The sequence below is a fragment of the Lissotriton vulgaris genome, chromosome 6 (assembly GCF_964263255.1).
Source record: "Lissotriton vulgaris chromosome 6, aLisVul1.2, whole genome shotgun sequence".
NCBI classification, from domain to species: Eukaryota; Metazoa; Chordata; class Amphibia; order Caudata; family Salamandridae; genus Lissotriton; species Lissotriton vulgaris.
In genome coordinates, this window is record NC_141694.1 from 1034799365 (window position 1) to 1034821005 (window position 21641).

The window sequence follows — 21641 nt, forward strand, 5'->3', positions numbered from 1 at the left end:
GGTGTCTCACTACATATGATGAGTGAGTATATGTATGACTGACTATATAGAACTGTTGGTGAATGAGTGCATGTGTATATAAATGGTGGAATTACTGAATTGGTTGTTGTAACTGGTATAGGTATCTCCACTTTTTTGAAAATGTTAGTTTCTATTTTTTAATATGTGTTTCAAGGGTTACTTTACAGTGAAAGGAGGTCAGTCTCTCTGTTACAAGGATGGTGTCATCAGTGATGTCATGAGTGATGTCACTGACCAAGTCATGAGTGATGTAATATGTGATGTCATCAGCAGTGTATTACACGCGCAAGTTATAGTGAGTCCAACGAACTATAACGTGGGAATTTCAATGGTTTTATGTCAGTAAAATTTCCAGGTAGCTATAACTGGTGTGAAACCTATGTTTTTTTCAGTGAATTAAATAGGTTTTTTAAATGCTAATTCCTAACTATAACTGGTGTGAAACCTATGGTTTTTCAGTGAATTTCAAAGTTTTTTTTAATGCTAATTCCTAACTAAAAGTCTCACTTTATAAGTAAGACTGTTAGCGCTCTAGTTGTTCTTTAGAACACTCTGGTACATACTATCATTGGGCTATAGTTGCGCTACATCTGGCTGATATTTGGGCTACATTTGTATTTTTTTGTCTCTGGTGGCCATCTTGGGCTACATTGGGCTACATTGGGCTACATTTGGGTTACATTTGGGCTCTAACATATATAAAGCCCAAAGTAGGCCAATACATATTTTTTTTAAGTTAATTTTCTTAAAAACAACTGGAGCATATATCTTGAGACATAGCAAACGTACATCGGGCTACCAGTCCTTACAATTTTTCAATTTTTTTTTAATATATAGTTTTTTTATTTTATTTTTTTGTCTTGGAGCGCTCCGGGTGCGCGCCCCGGAAAGCGTAGTATTTTGAAGCACCCCGGTGCGCGAACCGGGAAGCGTCCCATTAGCGCCAATGTCGCGATCGGAAACAACATCGTGTCGCGTAAGCGTGACGTATCGTGTAGCCGCGTGATGCGTCTAATGATGCGCTGCGTAAACGCACCCGGAAGCGCTCCGCGGCACGGCCCGGAGCGCGTAACGTAAGCTCGCCGGAGCGCGTACCGTAAGCGCATCGGGTCATGTGACTTGAAAATAACACTTTTCATTGGTTCTCATCATTTTTTTTCTCCAAATAATGAAAGCCCCCTCCTTTTTTCCTCATTCTTACTTTCTTCATTGAGAGAGCAAGAGCTATTTTGGAGGAAACAATGGCATCACTTGTTGCTGCAGCTGGTGCACCCCCACCACCACCCCCACCACCAAGAAAAGAAGGTCCACCACCACAGTTTCTTGGAGGACAAGAAGAAGAGGAGGAAGAAGAGGAGGAGGATCAACAACGAAGGCGCTTCCTCCCAGAAGAACCAAGACAAAGGCACGTTAAAGTGCACTTCATTTGGCAATTTTTTTCTTTTCCAGTTGACCAAAAAAAGGTGAACGCCCCCAAAGTCACCTGTCTTATTTGTGACAAAGTTCTCTCCAGGGGCAATCCCTCAAATAAATATTCTTTTGGTAATTATACCATGATCCGCCACATGGAGAGGTGGCATCCCAATAATTTAGCCCAGGCTGAAGTCCAGGAACTTCGGAACAACCCACCCCCTGTGGCCAGCACTTCCTCTTCAGTACCCTCACTTTCTGGTCCTGAAGAATGCCAAATGGTGCCAAATATTCAGCCAAAATTTGGCAAGCTCAAATTTCTTTGCATTTTCTGTGGCAAAACATTATGCTATGGTGAACTTAGCGTCACCTTAATACATAATGCTATAGACAACCACAAATGCAGCAAGGAAAGAAAACAGTAATTCTTTTCTTTTTTTTTGCTCCTGTTGAGCCATTGCCAATTCCCTGTTTTTTGTTTGTTCCCTTAAAGAAACCCCCAAAAATATAAAATTGTTCAAAAACACAAAAAAATAAAAAAATGTTCAGAAAAATAATAAAAAAATATAAAACAACAAAAAGAAATAAAAAAAAGTTATTTTCAGAACTACCTCCCATTTATAAAATATTGCCAACATTTTTTAAACTGGCATTCTTTTTTCTCTGTTGTGCGCTTCCCGGTGCGCTCCCCGGTGCGCGTACAGGGCGCTTCCTCCGCGACAATCGGAATTTTTTTTTATTTTTTTTGCCCCGCGAGGCCTTTTCGTAGCCCTCACATCAAACCTAGGGGATCAGGGGGGGTCTACCCTGCCCCCTAATGGTCATTTCCCCCTTTGTTTTGGCCACCTCTTGTGTCTCCATCCTACCGAGACACAAGATGGCGGCCGCTCCGGACTGTTTCGAATGTTTACAGACACCCAAGAACCAATCCGCTTTCTGTGCGCAAGTCGCGTGGCGCGCCCGGAGCGCTCCCCGGAGTGCGTACCGGGGCGCTGTCATAGATAATATATATTTTTTTGAACCTAAATTACTCAAAATCCACCGAAGCACATATCTTGAGGCATAGCAAAGGCACATCGGGCTACCAGTCCCTACAATTTTGCCAAGTTTGGTGGAAATCCATTCAGCCGTTCGGGCTAAAAATGAGGTCAACCGCCCTATAGAAATTAACATGGGGAAAACACGTTTTGGGACCCCCCTTTTATCTCAGCCCCCGCTTCACAAATCCCCCCAAACTTTCAGGGAAGGACCAGGGCGCCGCGAGGCCATTTTGAGGAAATTTTCAGGCAGTTCGTCATCCGGCGCCAAAGTTATTCCAAATAGAATTTTGAGATTTAACATTGAAAAAAACCCTAGCTATAACTACCTACTGGCGACCGCCAGTAGGTAATAAATATATATATATATATATATATATATATATATATATATATATATATATATATATATATATATATATATACAACACGAAAATCCCTCGATCCTCGGGGTTTTTTTCAAAAATGAGAGCACTCAAAGCCAGTGTTGCGTAGGTTCGCCAAGTATTTATTTTGGAACTTAACTGCAGTTCAAGGTCAGTTTACAAACGCGTTTCGGCGTTGCCGCCTTCGTCAGTGTAAACTGGCGTTCATTTTTTTCATTATTTAAATGTAACCTAGGTGACCATATGTCACATGTTACCAACAAAGTTTACAACAAAAATAAAGAAAGGCATATACATAGTCATTTCTTGATTGATTTCACGGCGGCCATCTTATAATGGTTAAAACTGAATACTAATCATTATTCACATTGCATAATGTACCGATATATAATTGAAGATGTGTCATTTTAAATGAAAATCATGTCATCATTGTTAAACAGAATTGAATCATTCTAGTTAACCGGTTTCAGGATGCATTTTGTTGTGTGGTGGCGCCTGTGTCACTAATGCCTAAAATGTGAAACTCATTGCCACTTTTTCATGAGTTCATATGAGGGGTTCACAAGTTATACGGTGCACAATTGAACAATCCACATTACTTGCAATCTAATACAATCAAGCCCTGAATGGGCATGAGGATCTTCATATCATGTATCTTAACAAAACATCTTCCTGGAGATGTTCATTTGGTTCACCATATACAAAATACAATTTTACTTAAAAGAAATTACTTTTGTGTAAGGTAAGCAGGCAGACATTGCTGAGTATGTGCTATTCAATTTCTCCAGGTTTTAAAGAAAACAGTGCATTCTAAAATGGGATTATTAGATGTGGGTCCACATTTCTTCCTCATTGTTCATCCCACCCGGGGTCTTGGTTTGTAACTGGATAATGATTCTTGATTCGAGAGTTCTCAGATCCAGAATGAAATATGTCAACAAATTTCTGTTACTGTTATGTTTCTGCTCAAAATGGCGAGCTACAGGGTAGCTGGGATCCTTTGAGGTGATCGCCCTCATGTGTTCGAGGACCCTTCGTTTGGTCAGTTTTATTGTACTCCCTATATATTTTTGTCCACAGGGACATATCAAACAGTACACTGTGTAGTCAGAATTGCAGTTTAACAGTTTAGTTATCTTGTTCTTTGTTTTCTTGCCTGGAATGGAGTATTCTTTGACTTTCTTTGAATTCTTACAGGCCTTGCACTTCATGCAAGGAAAGAAGCCTGAAACAGTGATCTTTTTCTTTTTCTTTTTGTCATAGTGACTGTTCACTAGATGATCTTAGAGGGAGTTTCCCTTTCTACATGTAATGAGAGGGTAATCAGATAGGGATTTTCCGTTTACAGGATCTGATTTCAAGATTTTCCAATTTTTTCTCATTATATTGAAAATGTCAGGAGATTTTTCTGAAAAGTCTGTAATTAATTTTATCTTTGAATCAAGGGATCTGGGTTTATCAGTTAGCAGGTCTTTCCTCCCAACTAGTGCACTTCTCATTTCTGCTCGGTCCAAAATCCCCCTCCCATATCCTCTCTGTGAAAATCTCTCTTTTGACTGTTCCTTCGCTTTCACAAACTCCTGTGCAGTAGAGCAGTTGCGTTTTATCCGCAAAAACTCTCCCAGTGGGATGTTGTTTATGACATTGCGGGGGTGATAGCTGTGTGAGTGTAGTATCGTGTTGCCCGCGGTAGGTTTTCTGTAAACCGCGGTTTGGATTGAATCATTTTCCACATAGACCCGAAGGTCCAAGTAGAACACCTCACTTTTGCTAATGCTGCTTGTGAAGCTAAGGTTCTGATTGTTTTTATTTAGTTCAGCAATGTATTCCTCAGCTTCACTCTGTGGTCCCCGCGAGTCCACAGGATGATATTACTCATCCATCTGTCATTGACCCCCGCCCAGGCCACGTGCTTCTCCCACCAACCCACGAAAAGGTTCGCGTAGCTGGGGGCGAAGCACGTGCCCATCGCAGTCCCCTGGAGTTGTAAATACAGTTTTCCTGCAAACAAAAAAATGTTATTTCGCAAACAGAAGTCTGTTAGTTCTAACAGCATGTTATTGTGGCTTCGAAATTTAATTGGTCTGTTGTCCAAGAAGGTCTTCATTGCCAACAGACCATCTTCATGGCGAATGGAAGTATACAAGCTGGCAATATCCAGCGTTATTAAAATCATATCCTCCTCCCATTTGACATCCTGTATGATCCTCAAAAAGTCTTTCGTATCTTTGAGATATGAACTGAGGTCTTTGACGAATGGGGCAATGAAGCTGTCGATATAGGTCGAAGTTCTTTCTAATAGACTGTCTTTTGCAGACACGATAGGTCTGCCAGGAGGCCATATTTTGCTCTTGTGCACCTTTGGCAGGTGATAAAACTTTGCAATTTGGGGGAATTCACATTTTAGATTTTTCCAATCTTTGAGGTCCAATATTCCATTGTCCTTCCATTTGTCGATTAGGTCATTGAACGCCTTGATACTCTCTGTATGTTTTTCTCTTTTAATCTCAGTGTAATGTTCTTTGTTGTTTAGTTGGGAAAACGCCTCATCCTCATATTGGCTGCGTTTCAAAATGACGATATTCCCACCTTTGTCACTCGGTTTAAAAATGATATTTTCATCCTCCTTGAGATTTTGTATTAAGGCCCATTCTGCCTTAGTTAGATTCTTCCTTCTCCAATTGAATCTTTCAGACTGTAAGGCTTTCAGTTCTTCAATGACTATCTCTTGAAATGTGTCAATTCCATCATGTGGAGTTCTCGGGTTGATTTTAGATTTAATTATCATTTCACTTTTGCAGCTTTGCTGTGTTATTCCACAATCCTCTAGTGTTTGTGTGGGTTGCATCTCCCAATCCTGAGAGTGACTTGCTCCAATCATAGTCTGTGCCACAGCAATGGCTTGTAAATCTTCCCCGGTTATTGACATCAATGGATCAGTCTCTTCTGTTGTTGTGATACCATCCACCTTGGGGTTCAAAGTATGTATCTTCTGTAACTTCAGTTTTCTAATGAATCTGAACAGATCTATTCTTGTCTGCGTATAATCAAATGCCGGAGTCGGGCAGAAAGTTAATCCAAGTTGTAGTAGTTCTTCCTCCTTTGGTGTCAGTTTTCGATCCGATAGATTTATTATAGTATTTTCTTTGTGCTTGATTACGTTCATTTCCAATTCTTCCCTCGGGTGCTCCTTGTCACCACCGGGGTAGATCTTCCTTGTGCGCCCCCGCTTGCCCCTCCTCGTTTTCCTCTTGGGGTTCTTGGTGGATGTGTGGTTGCCGCGGGTCGCTGTCTGAGTCCTCCTATCACCTCGTACTCCTCGAAAAAAGGATCGGACTCTGGGGTAGTAGTTTCGACAGTAGTATGATCGTCACCACCCCCTGCACCACGGGATGCTCCTGTGTTTCTGGCCCTTACTGATTCGTCCTCTGAGATTTCAGACTCTTCAGTGCTGGCTGGGGTTCTATTTTTAGATTTCTCTTGTTGAGTGTTTTTCTGGGAGCGTCGTATTTCCGCGCGAATGTTAGGATCCTCCCATTCGCATAGTCTTTCTCATCACGGATGAATTTGGATTGCTTTCTCAGTTTGATTGTGTTCTCATAATCTATCAACCGTTTTTTCATTTGGTCACGCAGCTCTTCGCATTTCTTAGTATCTTTGTCGACGCTAATCTTTGCCTCAATGTCCTTGATTTCCTCTTGTAGTCTCGTCCTGTCATTCCATGCGTGTTTCACTAAGAGTTTAAGCATACCTTGCATGACATCGGTCATGAATTCCGACCATTCTCGCAAAAGGTCATTGTTGGGTTTCTCATATGATGGGACTAGAAGGATCCTTAGTCCCCTTGGAACTCTCCCAACTTCCAAGTATTTTTGCAGGCTGGTAGCCTCCCACCACTTGCGAATTTCTCGCTCATACGTTTTCTCCATCGCTGAAAAAAGTTTTGTAAGGCTATCAGGTGCCTCCGCTCTCTGTGAAGGAATGTCTTTTTTTCGTGCCCCAGTTTGGGGAATAAATAGTGTGTCTGCAGCTTTTTCCCTTTCACTATCCGTGAACATTGCCTACTGCAGAAGATCAAATTGCTTCCGTATCGAGGGGTCCATACCTGGGGGCCACAGGGGAGTGCATCCAGCACCCCTCTCTTCGTGGTTTCACGGACACTGAATGCAGAACCCACCTGTTTGCCGGGGCCCACTGGGGGGCCGAAATTGCCAGCAGAAAATGTTTCCGCGCATATGCAGAGGAGATATCCACATTCCTCAGGACTGCAGGTACCAGCAATCAATGCGCAATCAGCTGATCCACAGCGCGCCAATAATAAAGCCTATAACTGCAGTACCGGCATATGCGTGTCTTTCTCCTTCACCCAAGCCTCTGATGAAGACTTATCGAAACGCGTCAGGCAGTGGTGTCTGGGGCTGCTAAGGGATGTGGCAAGCAGGCAGCTTCTAGATCACGGATTGGGACTGGGCTGCAGCTTGAGGCCCGTGACCGTGCTCGCTTTCCTCCCGCCTGTTGGTACAAGCCAGAGCGTGATGTTTTAGCGGCCGCCATGCCGCTGGGAGAGAACCACCCCTCGATACCTGGGGGCCACAGGGGAGTGCATCCAGCACCCCTCTCTTCGTGGTTTCACAGACACTGAATGCAGAACCCACCTGTTTGCCGGGGCCCACTGGGGGGCCGAAATTGCCAGCAGAAAATGTTTCCGCGCATATGCAGAGGAGATATCCACATTCCTCAGGACTGCAGGTACCAGCAATCAATGCGCAATCAGCTGATCCACAGCGCACCAATAATAAAGCCTATAACTGCAGTACCGGCATATGCGTGTCTTTCTCCTTCACCCAAGCCTCTGATGAAGTCTTATCGAAACGCGTCAGGCAGTGGTGTCTGGGGCTGCTAAGGGATGTGGCAAGCAGGCAGCTTCTAGATCACGGATTGGGACTGGGCTGCAGCTTGAGGCCCGTGACCGTGCTCGCGTTCCTCCCGCCTGTTGGTACAAGCCAGAGCGTGATGTTTTAGCGGCCGCCATGCCGCTGTGGAGAGAACCACCCCTCGATACCTGGGGGCCACAGGGGAGTGCATCCAGCACCCCTCTCTTCGTGGTTTCACGGATACTGAATGCAGAACCCACCTGTTTGCCGGGGTCCACTGGGGGGCCGAAATTGCCAGCAGAACATTTTTCCGCGCATATGCAGAGGAGATATCCACATTCCTCAGGACTGCAGGTACCAGCAATCAATGCGCAATCAGCTGATCCACAGCGCGCCAATAATAAAGCCTATAACTGCAGTACCGGCATATGCGTGTCTTTCTCCTTCACCCAAGCCTCTGATGAAGACTTATCGAAACGCGTCAGGCAGTGGTGTCTGGGGCTGCTAAGGGATGTGGCAAGCAGGCAGCTTCTAGATCACGGATTGGGACTGGGCTGCAGCTTGAGGCCCGTGACCGTGCTCGCGTTCCTCCCGCCTGTTGGTACAAGCCAGAGCGTGATGTTTTAGCGGCCGCCATGCGGCTGGGAGAGAACCACCCCTCGATACCTGGGGGCCACAGGGGAGTGCATCCAGCACCCCTCTCTTCGTGGTTTCACGGACACTGAATGCAGAACCCACCTGTTTGCCGGGGCCCACTGGGGGGCCGAAATTGCCAGCAGAACATTTTTCCGCGCATATGCAGAGGAGATATCCACATTCCTCAGGACTGCAGGTACCAGCAATCAATGCGCAATCAGCTGATCCACAGCGCGCCAATAATAAAGCCTATAACTGCAGTACCGGCATATGCGTGTCTTTCTCCTTCACCCAAGCCTCTGATGAAGACTTATCGAAACGCGTCAGGCAGTGGTGTCTGGGGCTGCTAAGGGATGTGGCAAGCAGGCAGCTTCTAGATCACGGATTGGGACTGGGCTGCAGCTTGAGGCCCGTGACCGTGCTCGCGTTCCTCCCGCCTGTTGGTACAAGCCAGAGCGTGATGTTTTAGCGGACACCATGCCGCTGGGAGAGAACCACCCCTCGATACCTGGGGGCCACAGGGGAGTGCATCCAGCACCCCTCTCTTCGTGGTTTCACGGACACTGAATGCAGAACCCACCTGTTTGCCGGGGCCCACTGGGGGGCCGAAATTGCCAGCAGAACATTTTTCCGCGCATATGCAGAGGAGATATCCACATTCCTCATTACTGCAGGTACCAGCAATCAATGCGCAATCAGCTGATCCACAGCGCGCCAATAATAAAGCCTATAACTGCAGTACCGGCATATGCGTGTCTTTCTCCTTCACCCAAGCCTCTGATGAAGACTTATCGAAACGCATCAGGCAGTGGTGTCTGGGGCTGCTAAGGGATGTGGCAAGCAGGCAGCTTCTAGATCACGGATTGGGACTGGGCTGCAGCTTGAGGCCCGTGACTGGGCTCGCGCTCCTCCCGCCTGTTGGTACAAGCCAGAGCGTGATGTTTTAGCGGCCGCCATGCCGCTGGGAGAGAACCACCCCTTGATACCTGAGGGCTACAGGGGAGTGCATCCAGCACCCCTCTCTTCGTGGTTTCACGGACACTGAATGCAGAACCCACCTGTTTGCCGGGGCCCACTGGGGGGCCGAAATTGCCAGCAGAACATTTTTCCGCGCATATGCAGAGGAGATATCCACATTCCTCAGGACTGCAGGTACCAGCAATCAATGCGCAATCAGCTGATCCACAGCGCGCCAATAATAAAGCCTATAACTGCAGTACCGGCATATGCGTGTCTTTCTCCTTCACCCAAGCCTCTGATGAAGACTTATCGAAACGCGTCAGGCAGTGGTGTCTGGGGCTGCTAAGGGATGTGGCAAGCAGGCAGCTTCTAGATCACGGATTGGGACTGGGCTGCAGCTTGAGGCCCGTGACCTTGCTCGCGTTCCTCCCGCCTGTTGGTACAATCCAGAGCGTGATGTTTTAGCGACCGCCATGCCGCTGGGAGAGAACCACCCCTCGATACCTGGGGGCCACAGGGGAGTGCATCCAGCACCCCTCTCTTCGTGGTTTCACGGACACTGAATGCAGAACCCACCTGTTTGCCGGGGCCCACTGGGGGGCCGAAATTGCCAGCAGAACATTTTTCCGCGCATATGCAGAGGAGATATCCACATTCCTCATTACTGCAGGTACCAGCAATCAATGCGCAATCAGCTGATCCACAGCGCGCCAATAATAAAGCCTATAACTGCAGTACCGGCATATGCGTGTCTTTCTCCTTCACCCAAGCCTCTGATGAAGACTTATCGAAACGCATCAGGCAGTGGTGTCTGGGGCTGCTAAGGGATGTGGCAAGCAGGCAGCTTCTAGATCACGGATTGGGACTGGGCTGCAGCTTGAGGCCCGTGACTGGGCTCGCGCTCCTCCCGCCTGTTGGTACAAGCCAGAGCGTGATGTTTTAGCGGCCGCCATGCCGCTGGGAGAGAACCACCCCTCGATACCTGAGGGCTACAGGGCAGTGCATCCAGCACCCCTCTCTTCGTGGTTTCACGGACACTGAATGCAGAACCCACCTGTTTGCCGGGGCCCACTGGGGGGCCGAAATTGCCAGCAGAACATTTTTCCGCGCATATGCAGAGGAGATATCCACATTCCTCAGGACTGCAGGTACCAGCAATCAATGCGCAATCAGCTGATCCACAGCGCGCCAATAATAAAGCCTATAACTGCAGTACCGGCATATGCGTGTCTTTCTCCTTCACCCAAGCCTCTGATGAAGACTTATCGAAAAGCGTCAGGCAGTGGTGTCTGGGGCTGCTAAGGGATGTGGCAAGCAGGCAGCTTCTAGATCACGGATTGGGACTGGGCTGCAGCTTGAGGCCCGTGACCTTGCTCGCGTTCCTCCCGCCTGTTGGTACAATCCAGAGCGTGATGTTTTAGCGACCGCCATGCCGCTGGGAGAGAACCACCCCTCGATACCTGGGGGCCACAGGGGAGTGCATCCAGCACCCCTCTCTTCGTGGTTTCACGGACACTGAATGCAGAACCCACCTGTTTGCCGGGGCCCACTGGGGGGCCGAAATTGCCAGCAGAACATTTTTCCGCGCATATGCAGAGGAGATATCCACATTCCTCAGGACTGCATGTACCAGCAATCAATGCGCAATCAGCTGATCCACAGCGCGCCAATAATAAAGCCTATAACTGCAGTACCGGCATATGCGTGACTTTCTCCTTCACCCAAGCCTCTGATGAAGACTTATCGAAACGCGTCAGGCAGTGGTGTCCGGGGCTGCTAAGGGATGTGGCAAGCAGGCAGCTTCTAGATCACGGATTGGGACTGGGCTGCAGCTTGAGGCCCGTGACCGTGCTCGCGTTCCTCCCGCCTGTTGGTACAAGCCAGAGCGTGATATATATATATATATATATATATATATCTCAATTAGTTAGTGCAAAATGCATTTTCGGCATCGGCCTTCCTCAGTGCACCCAAATGATTCAACGTGCGCAGGTATGTGTGGTTTGTTTTATTCGTATTTATTGGCGGGATTGAGACCAATCTCAAAGCGGCATCTCCGTCTTCCGGGAATTATTTGGCAAACATGAAGAACTCAAAGTCCCACAATACCTCATGGTACTCAATTTGTTCAATGTAAGGTAAAATTCCTGATTAGATATGTTTGTTTTTTCTCTGTTATGCCGCATGTCAACAAATCCCATTAATTTTCCTCCCTGTTCACGTCTTCCTCGCCGACTGCAAGGTGCCTTACACAGGAATTCCGTAGATGAACCGCATATGGTCGGGAATCTCAGACTTGTATAGTCTGCAACTTTCTTGTTGTCGGGTCCCTGGCAGCATCGGTTCACACTTGCCATCGCAAAGTCCTTTTACGTTTCACCCCTGGTAGCGGAACACTAGGCGGGTGCCTCCAAAGCGGGGGTGTCCCTTACTTGTTACACAACAACTGAAGATACAGGAGCACACACGGGGCAAAATCCTAATTAGTTAGTGCAAAATGCATTTTCGGCATCGGCCTTCCTCAGTGCACCCAATCGACTCAACGTGCGCAGGTATGTGTGGTTTGCTTTATTCGTATTTATTGGCGGGATCGTGGACCAATCTCAAAGAGGTATCTCCGTCTGCCGGGAATTATTCGGCAAACATGAAAAACTCAAAGTCCCACAATACCTCATGGTACTCAATTTGTTCAATGTAAGGTAGAATTCCTGATTAAATATGTTTGTGTTTTCTCCATTATGCCGCTTGTCAACAAATCCCACTAATTTTCCTCCCTGTTCACGTCTCCCTCGCCGACTGCAAGGTGCCTTTCACAGGAATTCCGTAGATGAACCGCATATGGTCGAGCATCTCAGACTTGTATAGTCTGCAACTTTCTTGTTGTCGGGTCCCTGGCAGCAGCAGTTCACACTTGCCATCACAAAGTCCTTTTACGTTTCACCCCTGGTAGCGGAATACTAGGCGGGTGCCTCCAAACCGGGGGGTGTCCCTTACTTGTTACACAACAACTGAAATGCGGAAGCACACACGGGGCAATCTCTCAATTACCTAGTGCAAAATGCATTTTCGTCATCGGCCTTCCTCAGTGCACCCAATTGATTCAACGTGCGCAGGTATGTGTGGTTTGTTTTATTCGTATTTATTGGCAGGATCGTGGACCAATCTCAAAGCGGCATCTCCGTCTTCCGGGAATTATTCGGCAAACAAGTAAGGACACCCCCCGCTTTGGAGGCACCCACCTAGGGGTGAAACGTAAAAGGATATATATATAGAGGCCTGTGTTCTACCTCATGGTCAATTATTTTTTTCTTCTCTAGCCCCGGCCCCTCCCCCACTGTCCCCACCCCACACGTGCGTCCCTCTGCCACAAACCACACTGTAAATTTGGCCCCAAAGAGTAGGTTTGTGAGTACCCATGCTATAGAGTAAGCAGAGAAACTACTCAATGATTTGTTCCTGATTACTTCAGTGAAACATGTGATGATCTTGTACTACTGCGGTATTATCCCATGATGATTTCAGGATTAGTCTGGATTACTTCAGGATAGGTTCCTGATTATTTAAGTGAGAAACGTTATGATACTACTCCAGGATGATCCAATGATAATTTCAGGATACGGTTATTTACTCCAGGATGATCCTAAGAGTATTTCACAATGGGGCTGTATTATTACAGAATCCTCTTGTGATGACTTCAGAATGAGGCTGCATTACTCAAGGATGCCCCTATGATTTCATGATGGGGATGTATTAACGTAGGATGGGTTCTGGCTGTATTACTGCATGGCAGTTTCCATATACAGATGTATTATTCTAGGATGATCTCGAGTAGTAATACTTGTTTGGCATACACAGGATGGTAAGAAATACAGTTGTATAAGTTTGTTAGCAAAGCAAATAATTGTTACAAACAAGCATTGGCAGAGCCTATAGGTTTTGCCTTTTTGACCAAGTGGCATTCCAATGTCTTCTGCCAATGGCCTGCCATATCAGTTAAAATAAACAAGCATTGCCAACCCAAAAGTCTGGCCTTTGCAAGTGCTATTGGCTTTGCCGATATGTTTCAGCCATATTGTACACCAGCATGGCTACTATTCGGCATGGTAAAGGAGAGTAACGTGTCAAAGTGGAGTGTGATAAAGTGGCGTAGGTTATAGCGGCAGAGTGTCATGGAGTGCTGTAGAATGGAGTGGCATTGAGATTGTTGTGTAGAGTGGTGTAGAGCAGAGTAGATTGCAGTGGCATAAAGTGGAGTATTGTAGGAGAGTGGAATGGTAGGGTGGACAACATTTTGTAGTTGAGTAAAGTGTTATAGAGTCGAGTGTCAGAGTGGAGCGGAGAAGTGTGTTGTATAATAGAGAGGAGTAAAGTGGCATTGAGGAAGTTATGCAGAGCGCCGAGAGGTGTTGTAGAGTGGTATAGCATGGAGTAGAGCAGAGTGACATAGAGTGGAGTGGAGTTTAATAGAGTAGAGCATCACAGAGTGTTGTAGCGTATAGTGGTGTAAAGAGGAGTAGCCTAGAGTGAAGTTGTGTAAAGAACAGTGGTGCAGCGTAACTTGACATAGAGTGCACTGGTTGAGTAAAGTGGTGTTGAGTGCATTGGGGCGGAGTAGAGTGATGTAGAGCGCAGTATAGATTGCAGTGGTGCAGAATAGAGTAGAGTGGTGTGGAGCTCTGCAGACTGTAGTGGTGCAGAGTGCAGTACATTTGAGCGGTGCAGTGAGACAGAGTGCAGTGTGTAGAATGGTGTAGCGTTTAGTGAGTTAAGGAGCTGTGGCATGGAGTTCAGTTGCGGAGAGTGCAGTCTTGCAGAGCTGAGTGTCAGAGTGCAGTGGTGTGGAGTACAGCGATGCAGAGTAGAATAGTGGAGCAGAATAGAGTGGTGCAGCTTAGAGTGCAGTGGCGTAGAGTTCAGTATTGTAGAGTAGAATGTTTTAGATTGCAGTTGAATATAGTTGAGTGGCGTAAAATACATTGGCATGGAGTCCAGTGGCTTAGAGTGGTGAGTAGAAGGGCGTTGAGACCAGTGGTAGCAGAGCAGTGGTAGCATAGAAGTGGTGGCTTAGGGTGGTGTTGTCGAGTGGAGTTGAGTGGCGAAGCGCAGAGTGTTGTGGAGGGGCATAGCTGAGAATAAATGATGCATGTAGCTGAAGGGAGAGTGGTTTGATTGAAAGGAGTTAAAGTTTTGAAATAGTAAGCAAGTGATAAGAGAAGATAAAAAATTTTGAGATGAGTAATGTATTGACTTTGAGCCTAATTACAATGCAGTCAGAAACGGTTCCGACCGCATCATAAAATGCTGGTCGGATTCCTTTCTGACTGACCCATTATGATAGAGTCAGTCGGGAAGGAATGCGAATGGTCATTCATCCTGACTTCCAACAGGCTCGAAGAGCCCATCAGCCAGTCGGAATTTGTCCAGTAATCCCAAGGGCGGATCTTTCCACCCTTGGGATTATGATGTCGGGTGGAGACAGCCTGTCTATGCCGGCCTTACCGACACAGAAAGGCTATTGGACCTTGACTTTGGGGGCCCCCTTTGGTGAGCAGCCTCCGGTTAGGGGCCGAGGGGGCACCTATGGGGCCACCCTGTTGATATATGCACCTTGAGGTGCCTGCCACAGGGTGCAGGGAAGAACTGCACCTCGCATTTTTACATTGGGAGCATGCATTCCAGTCAGAATGCATGCTCTTATTGTAAAGTATAGGAGTGCGACCGAACAGTGTTCGGTCACATCCTAATTAGTCGGTTAGACCGCCGACTGGGTGTTGGTCGGTCACTTGACCAAGAGTATGTCGGGCAGAGGAAACCCCGCTCAACATTGTAGTGAGGCCCTTAGTCGTAAAACACCAGGGATAAATGGCTACTGAACATGTATGTAGAGAAAGTGGTTGGTGAATAGTTAAGTTATACAAATACCAGAGTATGGCGGTGAAGTTAGTGGTAGGCAGTTGTGTAGATTAGTTAGCATGTGCTTGTGTGATATTGTGAGTGGTTGATGCTGATAGTAAGAACTGTTGCAACTTCCTGAATGCTAGAGCGTGGAATGAGTGACTAGTGCAGTAGGTGGTGCTGCATGTGTGTCTCATACTGGTATTTTGAAGGGATGACTGGTAATATACAGCTGAATGTGTGCTGTGAGGTGTCAGTGAACGAGTGATAGAGGCAAGTGAGATTACATCTTGTGTTTTGGGTCTTAACTGGTGTAATGGGATGATGGGAGTCAATGGTGTAAATAATTTGTTCTGTTATCAGTTTTGGTGATGTTGCTGTGTAGTACTGAAAGGTGGTTGAATGGTGCTCTGTTAGGGTTTTAGAGTGAATGAATGAGATGCGCATGAAGTCAATTATGTAAGCAATCAGCTTCGCAAATGGCGGATATGAGTGTGGAGGCAAGTGTTCTTGCCTGAAGTGGAATTGTGGCACTGGTGTCTCTTCTGCAAATAGAAAGCATGGCACTTAGGTTCTAAATTGTACTGAATAGTGAATAGTAAACAAATGGTATGGGTATTTTAACAAGTAGATTGTAAATCTATGTAGGTGGTACGATGATTTAAAGGAAGAGAGTGAGTAGTGTTGTGAGTGCACAAATGTTGATCTAGTGAGGTGCGCAAGAGAAGCCTAGTATCTTCAGAGATGTAAATGGGTATGGTAAAAACTCATGGTGTTGCACAAATATGTGCCTGACTGCTGTGGGGAAAGGGTAGTGTTGAATTGATACTGCCAATATAGTCAGAGCATCTTAAGAGTTACTGGGTGATACCAGTACTAATCAGTGTAAAGAAGCTTAGTGGTATCACAAGTGGCTCTGGCTATATGTCAGAGGTTTAGCAAAGTGACAAGGAAAGATGTGAGTGGTACGTGGCATAGGAGGAGTCGTTTTGTGAATAAGGGCCAATAATCTCACTCCACATCAGTTACAGACATTTTCTCAATCATGTACTTCTAACCTACAAATTTTTGTTAAAAGGTGCAATAGTCTAATTAGTTCAACTGAAGCAACCCAGGACAACAAGTGATATGATTGCAGAGGACTGGTAACAGAATGCCATGGACTAATAACTGGTTTCACCCTGATTGGCTGAAATTAATAGGCATTCCAACCATCACTTTCTTTGTGTACTTCATTGTGTCGCACTAAGTTGGACGGCTATGCCCAGGCATGGATCAATGCACACTGTTTCACTTAAACCCAGCTATACCTGGCTGAAACCAGTCCTGGGTTACTTTTGTTCAAGGAGGACGTAGCCTGGCAGTTCAGGCTTAACTGTTCCCATTGGAGCAGGGTCAAGACTGATTTACATATGGATGGGTCCAAACCGAGGTTCCATGATGTGCAAAATGACGATGATTGAGATGAGACTGTAAGTAATTAGCAGTAGCTGAGATTAATTAAAGCATTCCATCCATCACTTTTTTGTATACTTCATTGTTACATGAGAATGAAAGATGTGTTAGGGCTTGATTTAGAGTTTGGAGGATGAGTGGCTCAGTCAGAAACATGACAATATTCCATCCATCCTATTTCAAGTAGAATAGGCTTAAGCACACTTGCAATAAGACAGAGAGGAAATCTTTCATGTTTGTGATTGCGTACCCCTTCTGCCAAACTTTAAATCACACCCATCATAACCAATCAGCTGTTAAATCAGTGTGTTCAGCCAGGGAAAAGTTGTCATCTTTGACTGATTTCTACTGAGTCCTGTGACCAGCAGAAAGCAGGAGAATCTGGCTACTGGCACTGGTGAGTGAATCCAACGAATAGATACTTTGCTTCTTGGTGTGTAAAGGAAAGAAGCATACAGAAGTTATCATAAAGAAAGCAGCAACCGTGCATGTCTAAAGGCTATGGAACAAGGTATGGTAAAACTGTGGAGTTATCATTCACAGACAAGGCCCAGCCGAGTGGCACTTAACCTGAAAAGGCACTGGACATGTCTTCAATCCACCTTAATAACTATGCTCTCCAACATACAACAGCCCCTGGTCTCTTTCAGGCATCTTTTTAGAATTTAGTAAAGGGAGCCTTTTCCTCTTTTTAACACTGCTTTGACTTCCCAATGAAAAGCATGGGAGATGGAAAGTATTTTGATATCAGTCGGAAACTCTGCTATATTTTTCTAGAAATAATCTCACGGTCCACCAAAAGTGGTCATGACTTCGCAGATTCCATAGGCTATCCTGTCACATACCCCCTTCATGCCAATTGTGCCCAGTTGACATCAGTAGCTCAAGTCCTACCTCAGTCTCACCCTCTTGGTAGCCAACCTCTTTTCTCTCCTGTCATGGCACCTTTCACCATCCTGTGATCCTAGCTTGGCAGCAAAAAACACTTGTCTTTTTAAAACGTCTTTGTTCCCTTCTATTAGCCATTCCTTATTGTACCCTCTCTCCTGCGTCACCCAACTCCCACCTTAACCTGCAGCCAATGTTCCCCTCCCTCTTGCCCCTACTCTCTACCATCCCCATTAGGCAGCATATCATATAGTTTCTGGTCACCTGTACACTGTCACGCCCTTCAGGCATGTCCCTTTTCACTGTGACAACCATCAGCTATAACACAATTTGAACTTACTCACTGCCTCCTCCTGTTAACTGTTCCCACCTGTGACCTATCACTTGGTTCCACTTATGCTTATGCCTTGATTTCACAAGCCTATCCTCTCTCATGGGAAACTTCTTCTAACAGGCAGTGCCAACTCCTTTGTTTTCTCATCTATAATTTACCTTTGCTGTGACCCATTCTAACAACATTCTATTAAGAAGTCTCTCAAAATCTAACCATTATCAGTATTCCATGACCACATGTCAAACAAACTGCTGCAAACCAGATCTCAATGTAACCCTTCAAATGTTGTCATGACTTCGCTGATAACACGCATTCCTGTCATATATCCCTTTCATCCCTCTATCAACCATCTCCCTGCCTGTTTGCTACTCCCTTTTAGCCATTTCATCATCAATTACTTCCCTCTGATGCCACCAATACTGCAGTCCAGATCACTCATTCCAGCTCGACCTCAGTCTGTCTCTCTCATGGTACCCAACATCGTTTTCCCTCCAGTCAAGACACCACTCCCACATCACCATTCTGAGATCCAATCTTGGCACCAAAACGACCTCCAATTTAAATGTATTTGTCCCCTCCTATAAGACAACCCTTCTTGTATGCTCGCCTATGTCAGCCAACTCCTACCTTCACCTGCACAGCATTCACTCCTCCCACATATCCATATTCTCATCTATGCATACCATTTCCTTTCCTTTCTTCTCTACACTGCATTTCCCATATGTCAGATGTCTCCTTTCACCCCGTCAACTATCAGCTATAACACACTGCTTTCACCCATTATCTGCTCGATGCCTAGTCTGGGGTAGTTAGGTCTATATAAATGCAATTACAATTCAATACCTGTGGTCAATCCCCACGTCTGTCCCTTGTGCTTAAGCCATGATTTAACAGCCCTCTCCTATTTAATGACTCCTTTTCCCATGAAGCAGCATCAACTCATTCCTTCTCTAATCTATAGTTTACTTCTATTGTGACCTGTTCCAGCTACATTTTATTAACAGTTCTCCCACATCAATCCAGTGTCACTCATTCCCTGTCCACTTCTATCAAACTGCCATGTTGGCCCACCAATGCAATACAATACTCTCCAATTTCACCCTCTACCAAGAGCCATATACGCAGACTATCCATACCTGACTTCGTCTGTCATAATCTCTTCTCATCGTCTGTTCTGACGTATGTCACACTCATTAGGCTGTCCTGACTAACTGCTCCCTTCTGTCAAACCGCCTTCTTTTCTGACATCAAGAAAATGAAACAGTGAGGTAAAGTCTCATAGAATTCTAGTAATCTGAAGGTCACAAAACCAAAACCCTTCAACGCAAACTCAGTCTTCCATCCTTCTGAGAATGGCAAATAGAGTATGATGAAAGAGTGTAACAGTAACTGTCATTTACAACTTTTAAAACATAAAATAGTATTGTAAAAAAAAAAAATTGCAGTAGCACCTGCTTCCCTCTCACCACCTTAGGTCTTCAGTCACTTTCACCCAACTAACTGTCATCATCCACGGCATTAATGAAATGAAACTTATTTATGGCACTTCCGTTACATAATGTTATCAAGGGCCTGATTTACCACACTTATTATAATTTATTAAAATCAATTAATGATCTAAAAAGGGTTCACAAATTGTTATGTGGGTTAAGTAAACATTAAGGAATTGCTGTTTAGAAGGGACATTATGAGAGCATCCTTTCCAAATACAGCACCAATACTAATATAATAAAGAGAGAGCCCAAACATTTGAGGCGCGTAATCTCAGGAACCACAGCACCAATCACAACACCCAATACAGCGTTGGAAAGGGCAGTTGCAGCAGAAGGACATAGGCTATGCAGACGCTCACCATATACATTTAAAAGGTAAAAAAACTGCCAGCAAAGTAGTCCCTTGTGGGCGTGTCTGCGTTGCGCTGTGGGAGTGTGCTGGGGGTGTGACAAACGCTGGGGGCGTGTGGTACGTTCCGCCCTTCATGCCATGTCTCATATCGTGTGCTAATCCCACACTGCTCCCTTTAAATACCCCTGCACCCCATATTCATAACCCACCCTTACTCCTTAAAATACCCCAACACCCTTAAACACTAACCCATCTTAACCCTATAAATATACCCTGTACCTCAAAACCCAAACCTATCCCTAAACCCTAAAAATACCCCTGTACCCCAAAACTCAAACCTAGCCCTGAACCCTAAAAATACCACTGTACCCCAAAACCCAAACCTAGCCCTGAACCCTAAAAATACCACTGTACCCTAAAACCCAAACCTACCCCTGAACCCTAAAATACACCTGTACCCCAAAACACAAACCTAGCCCTGAACCCTTAAAATAACCCTGTACCCCAAAACCCAAACCTAACCCTGAACCCTAAAAGTACCCCTCTACCCCAAAACCCAAACCTAGCCCTGAACCCTAAAAATAACCCTGTACCCCAAAACCTAAACCTACCCCTGAACCCTAAAATACCCCTGTACCCCAAAACCCAAACCTAGCCCTGAACTCTAAAAATACCCCTGTACCCCAAAACCCAAACCTAGACCTGAACCCTTAAAATACCCCTGTACCCCAAAACCCAAACATACCCCTGAACCCTAAAAATGCCCCTATACCCCAAAACCCAAACCTAGCATTGAACTCTAAAAAATACCCCTGTACCCCAAAACCCATAGCTATCCCTAAACCCTAAAACTACCCCTGTACCCTATAACCCAAAACTATAGCTGAACCCTTAAAATACCCAAACACCCCAAAACATATACCTCAGTACCCCAAAACATATACCCCTATACCCATACTTACCTTATCCAAACATTAAAAAAAACATGCTTTTACCATTCATGCATTTACAACAAATTTCCTTGTAAATCTATGCTTAGTAAAAGCATATAAAATGTAATGCATGTGTTATAATGGCATTGCGGAGTCATGGTATTTTCGTAATGAAAGTATGCGGAGTGATGGTATGTGGAAAGAAAGTTGCGGAATAATGGCTATTTACCCTCCTCCTGTAAGTACATTGGTGGACCGGTAGCCCACATCTCCAGCAACATACTCATATTTTTTCACCACCCATTTGAAAAAAGCACAGCTCTCTCTCATTGATGGCCAGCACCAACATACACTTTTAGACACACCTCCCGCCACAAGTTCTAGAATTGCGAACATTAGAGCTGGGGAGCTACGTTCGAATCTCAGCATCAGCTCAACATCCTGTGATTCCAGGCAAATTGCTTTGTCTCCCCGCGCCTACCACAAATGAATGTGTTCTTTTGTAATGTAAATTGTGCTCATGCCATGTTGTCGAGTTGGCGCTATATAATATTGCAAGGAAAAATAAAGTAGGGAAACTCGAGTTAACACACTACTGAACGCGCACTCTTAAGTGCATCAGCAGTACACTGTGAATCGGAGCGTTTCAAAGGCCTGTCACAGATAGGAAATACTATCAAAACGAAATCCTACAAAACAATATACTACTGGCCGGCAGCAATTCATACCCGGACAACGTCGGGACGGGCTGCTAGTCTTCAATAAATGTATTAATATTTTAAGACCAAAATCCGGTTGCAAAATATTGTGTCGTTAGTGGAAAAGACACCAGGAGCCAGGATGTATTCTCGACTTGTTTATTCAGTCTTCAGATAAGTACATCCCTGTACTCCAGCCAGCCTTGTGTGGTACCAGCCCCACCAGTAGCAGCCTCCCCAGATGCTCAGCCCATCTCCAACTGCCACATT